Source organism: Condylura cristata, unplaced genomic scaffold, assembly GCF_000260355.1.
Source record: "Condylura cristata isolate star-nosed mole 26May11 unplaced genomic scaffold, ConCri1.0 scaffold00008, whole genome shotgun sequence".
NCBI lineage: Eukaryota > Metazoa > Chordata > Mammalia > Eulipotyphla > Talpidae > Condylura > Condylura cristata.
The window spans coordinates 36544697-36550696 of NW_004567109.1; positions in this window are offsets into that span (position 1 = coordinate 36544697).

A 6000-nucleotide genomic window follows, 5' to 3' on the forward strand; every position below is an offset into this window, starting at 1 on the left:
CATGGCAATATATGAATATTTGTCAAGTCATCACAATCACAATCACAGATTCTCATTCAAACAGGCTATGTCCTTTAGCTGGAAAAGCCTTTCCTACCTTTGTCCAAGACACCTTGATAGCTATTCTTCATGAAATAATATTTCTCAGAGATAGTCACTAGCCTGTAGCCTGAGTTAGATATTTGTTATTAAATGTTCTCATAGCACTATAATCTTTCCCTTCCAGAGCATCATTGTACTTTCTGAGAATTACTTGTTTAAAGTCTGCCTTCGTACTAGAGTAGATGCTTTTTAAGAGCAATGATTATGTCAATTATTTAGTAATAATTTCCAAAATATAAATGGGAACAACACCATTAATAAGACAATTATGTGTTGCTTAAATAAGTGAATGAACAGAGAAGCTGAAGCTTAGAGAGATTAAGCAATTTAAATGCCTTAAGATTAAGCAATTTAAATGCCTTAAGAGTAAGGACTCGTACATGAAAGAACTATACAAAGAAAATTAAAAAGCACTGGTAAGAGAAATAGAAGAAGGCACAAAGAAATGGAAAAGAATTTCCTGCTCATGGATCAGAAGAATTAACATTATCAAAATGGCCACCCTACCAAAAACAACTTACAGATTCAGTGCAATTCCAAAAACTCAATGGCACCCTTCAAAGAAATAAAACAAATATTACTGAAATTCATATGTAATCATAGATAATCTTGAATTGCCAAAGCTCTCATGATTAAAAAGAGGAAGAATGGAGGTATTGCATGTTTTGACTGCAAACTATAGTACAAAGCCAGAATAGTAAAAACAGCATAGTAATGGAACAAGAACCAACAAACAGATCAGCAGAATCTAGTTGAAAAGCCAAAAACAAAGTCACACATGTATGGTCAACTAATCTATGACAAAGAAGAAAAGAATGTGCACTGTAACAAGGATAGTCTCTTGAATAAGTAGTACTGTGAAAACTGGACTGCTAAATGCAAAAGAATGAAACTAGACTACTACCTCATACTATATACAAAAACCAACACAAAATGTATACAAGACTTAATATAAGAAGTGAACATAAAATATATAGGAGACAACATATACAAAACACTCCATAACACACATCTCAGAAACATCTTTGAGGACTCATCCCTAAAAGAAAAAAAAAAGGGAAGAGATAAACAGCTGGGACTACACCAAAATAAAAATCTTTTGTCCAGCAAAAAGAGACAATAACCAAAATGAAGAGACACCCTACAGATCGGGAGAAAATATATGCAGACCATTAGACTGATAAGAGAATGATATCAAAGATCAACAAAGAGCCTATACAACTCAAGCATGGAATGATTATTTTATTTGAGATTGCAAACCATACCCCATGGACTTCCCAAACCCTTTACTCAGCTTTAGTTCCCATAAACCATGTTACCTTCTAACATACTATGATTTTTCATTTCTACTTCTATCACATATACATCTTTAGTTACCATTTATTTCCCCTGAAAATGTGACCTTCATGAAAACAGGGTTTTTGTGATTAGCATTAAGAAATATATTGAATTGCTTGCCATAGAGTTGGTATTTAATAAATATTTGTTGAACAGAAATAAGGGAATTCTTAGTGCTGACATTTTCTTAATATTTTTTAAGAACATATATTTGTTTTAGGTACCATGGTGACAAGTTCATTAGTTACATGAGATGGAACACAGGATCTGAATTTCACCAAGGTTTCCTACTGAGTTATAAGAACCTCCTCCCTCCCTCAATCAGTTTTCTCAAATTGTAATATTAGGGTCATGGCCTAATGCCTATCAGCAGGAAGGAGCTAAAGAGTAGCACTGGAAATTTGTCCTAGTGCTAAAGGTGATCAGCCCTTGAGTAATTTTATAGTAAAGAGAAGAAATAGAGAAACTTACTTCAGAAACTGCAAAAAGGCCTGGAAACCTGGGAATTCAACTGACTCTATTTGCAAAAATGTAGAGGTGATATTTATTAAGTACTCAACACTCCAGAGAGAACACTGCTGTACAAATATGTCATGCTGCTTTGAACACAAGCAAAGAAGGAATCAGATTCTATCTCCTTACTGAATCCCAAGCCAAGGTGACTGTTGGGGCTTCATCTCATTGTATTTATATCTCATCACCAGCACTTATAACCAAGGGAGAGGGCTCAGAGCTTAGCTGTAAAGATTGTATAAGGAGTAAAACTCTGACACACTACATACCATGCCTGACTTATGTCAATGAGTTTTTCAATGGCTGCATATTACAGATGAGGATTAAACACTGGAACATTAAGAATAGGAATTCAGATGGCAATGAATTCATAAGTAAATAAAGCAATGCTAATATATTAAATGAGACTCTGATATGGGAAACTATCCTCTGCCCTCCATTATCAATGCATAGGCTACGATTCATTCCATCATCTATTGCTTGGTGACTATAGCAGCTTTCTCACTGCTCTCCATATTTCCAATCTACTGTATATAATAGAGACATAAGAATTTACTTAAAATACTGTAATATTCTTCAATGTTTTTTCAGCTTTTACGGGAAAACTCAGTAGCAAGATCTACAAATACCCCTGTAATCCAGCCTCTGCACATCTCTCCATGCTCATGACTCCCACCACTCCACACACACTGAGCTACCTGTAGTTGCCCTAATATTTTCATTTTCTGTACCTATGAAAATGTTCTCACTGCCAAAAATGTGTTTGCTATACTTTTGACTATTCAATCCATTCATTATTTGAGATATATCTCTGCTGGATTTTTCCTTGATGTAATTCCTAGTCTGAATTAGATTCATTAGACAAATATTTCTTAAATTAAGCAGATATTTTTAAATGCCTATGGGACCTTTAAGTATGATAGTTTAAAAAACATTATGACTACAGACTTTTTTGTCATTCCATCCTTCAAGAGAATATGTGTCCATATTCTGGGAATCTGTGCAGGTGTGTGGCACAGAAGTGATGTTATGTGATTTCCATAGTAGGTTCTAAAAAGCCATGCAGCATCCATCTAATCTCTTAAAATACTTTTTGATGACCCTTTTTGGAATACTTTCTCCTCGAACCAGTTCCTATGCTAAAAGAAGCATGTTATATGGAGTGGCCACATGCAAGTGTCTCTGGTCTTTAACCTCCCCTAAACCCATTCTTTGTATCCCCTCTGATCAGGGGCCAGAGAGTTGGAGGATGGTGCCCACAAATGGCTACAGTCTCCAGTCATTCAAAGCTTCACACACAAACACACACACACACACACACACACACACACACAGCAAGCATCCTTTAGGAACAATCTTCTTTCTTGGGTAAACATTTGGAGAGGAGAGAGAAGACTGTGTGAATATAATAGGATATCATCAGCCCCATGACTGTGTGATATGGCAAAGTAAAGGGATCTTGCATATGTAATTAGGGCCCAAATCAGATGATCCTGAGTTAAAAGGGAGGCTATCCAAGTTAGTTCTCACTTAATCAGGTAAATGATCTTTAAAGGGGGATTATTATGAGAATGAGGTGGGGAGAGGAAGCAAAGGGAGAGCACTTTGGGTACTTTGGAGGTGGTATGCTATGATAACTATATCTAAAGAAAAAAATCCCATATATTCAGAGTAGGTGTATTAGCAAAATACACCCTGTCTGAATTCTTAACCCACAAAATCTATGCATATGTTAGTGATTGCTATTTTATGCCACAAAGTTGGGTGTTGTATATTTATTCAGCAACAAGTAACCAAAACAATCAGCCACTAAAATAGACAAAAATTATGTCCTCCTTATATTTTCCCTTCTTGTGAAGGGGGAAAACAAACAGAGGAATGAATAATAAAAATAGGCAGTACATTGTATGAGAACAAGAGTTAGGATAAAACAGGATATAAGGATGATATTTTCCTGGGAGTGTTGTCAGTTATAGACTGAAATGTAAAAATATTAAATAACTACAGGTATTTGAGGGACACTAACCAGGCAGAACAGACACCGACAACAATACTAGACAGGATCCTAGCGTTCTGTTATACTAAGCACTAATTGTTTAGCTTGGGGATGATGTACTTATTTGTAAGCTCTTCAACCCATTACAAATAAAAAGTTCCAGTATACAGAATTCCACTTCATTCTTTAATTCACTTAACCCTCTACTTAACAAATACTTATCAAATATCTATTGTTTGAGGCAGAGGAGAAAAGTAGAGCTCCATGAGTACCATACACTGGTTTCCATGCCTACTTATTCAGCTAAGAAAGTGAGATACATACGTGAAGAGCAGTAGCTGCAGCAGTGTTAACCTTCATAAATACTGTTCTGTTTCCCTGTCTTACATAGTAGACTGTGCATAGGATTAGAAAAGATAGAGAGAGGCTGAGGTGATCAGGAAAGCTTCTGGAAGAGGTAGGAATGGAGCTGAATCTTGAAGGATAGAAATTTCCATAGGGGACCTTATTCATCTTTGATTGCCCCCTAGTGCCTCGAACAGGGAATGTAAGTGTGAGGACTATATGCAAACCACCAGACCCAATAGCAGACAGCTAATTGATGATGGCTCTGTTCCCAGACTCAGCCTGAAAATCCTTCTCAACACATTTATAGCCATTACTAAATGATCAGAGATGACAGATGAAATAAAACCTATAAGCCATCTCTGGTAACTTAACATTTTGGACATGGTAGGTGCTAGTATTAGTTAATTAATCAATAGCCCACCTAGGGAGAAAGAGAAAAACCATTTTCAGAAGCAAAAACAACTCTAAAAAGGAAAAGAATAGTCTAGGAAATAGGTTTGTACAATGTAAAAGTATGTTTATCCCACAGGCTTCGTTCATACAAAGAAATATAGACTTTATTTGGGGTTTTGAAGATAGACTGAGAAGTAAAAATCCTGGCCTTTTTGTTATTAATCTATATGACCTGAATTAAGTTACTTCATCTCTCTGGATCTCAGTTTTCTCATATGTAAAATGATAATAATAATGCCTGAGAATATATAAATCAAATAATACATACGATGTGTAAATCTTATTCCACAAATTTAGGCATACATAAAATGGATTATTATTTTATTAAATTAAATCTTAGTTTAAGCAGCTAGTCCAATAAGCTGGAAAGAAATTTAATCTTTGTCATTAGCAGAACTCCACTTGACACTCCCATCTCTAAATCATAGAGACCCAGGCAGGGCAGACTATGCACTCAGTGACCTATACATGGTCAAGCAAAGGACTTTTCTTCTGCTACTTTTCAGTTCTATCATATACTCTGAGGGCAGAGAATGCATAACAACTACCTGATTGGAATAGAAACCAGGAAAAATACAGTGGGAACCAAAACCATTCTAATAGGCTAATGAAAGATCTTCCTATATGCAGAAAGCATATTCCCTGACACAGGGCATATGCCAAGTAGTTTTCTTATTTATTCAACGAATAATTACAGGTCCTCCGTATTTTCCAGACACCATTTCTGAACGGAGGACTTTGGACTATGTTCTTCATTGTTGGCAGGGGACAGGGAATTTCCTATACATTTTATGATCCGGTGCATTTAATACCCACTAGATCCATTCATGTCAGCCAAAATGTCTCCAGACTTTGCCAAATGTCCCTAGAGGAAAAAATGCCCCAGGTTTAGAACTCCTGTAAACAAGGGAAACAAGTAAACAAGGGAAAATCCCTACCCCTGGAGCTTACATTCTAATGGGGAAGATAGACAATCAACAAATACAGTTATTTAAAACATAAGTTCAGTACAGGCAGGTACAAGGGTTAGCAGATAATTGTTTCCCCTTGCTTCACTGAATAAATAAGAGCCAAAAGCCATTTTAGAGATAGTAGCATAAGCATCAGACCCTGATGGAAAGATATCATTGATAAGGAAAAATCACTGAAATGGAAATAGAATGATCTGGAATAACATCAGAAAGAAATAGGATTATAATTTAAATAGCCATATTGAAGGATCCACATTCATCTCTTTGGATATATCCCTG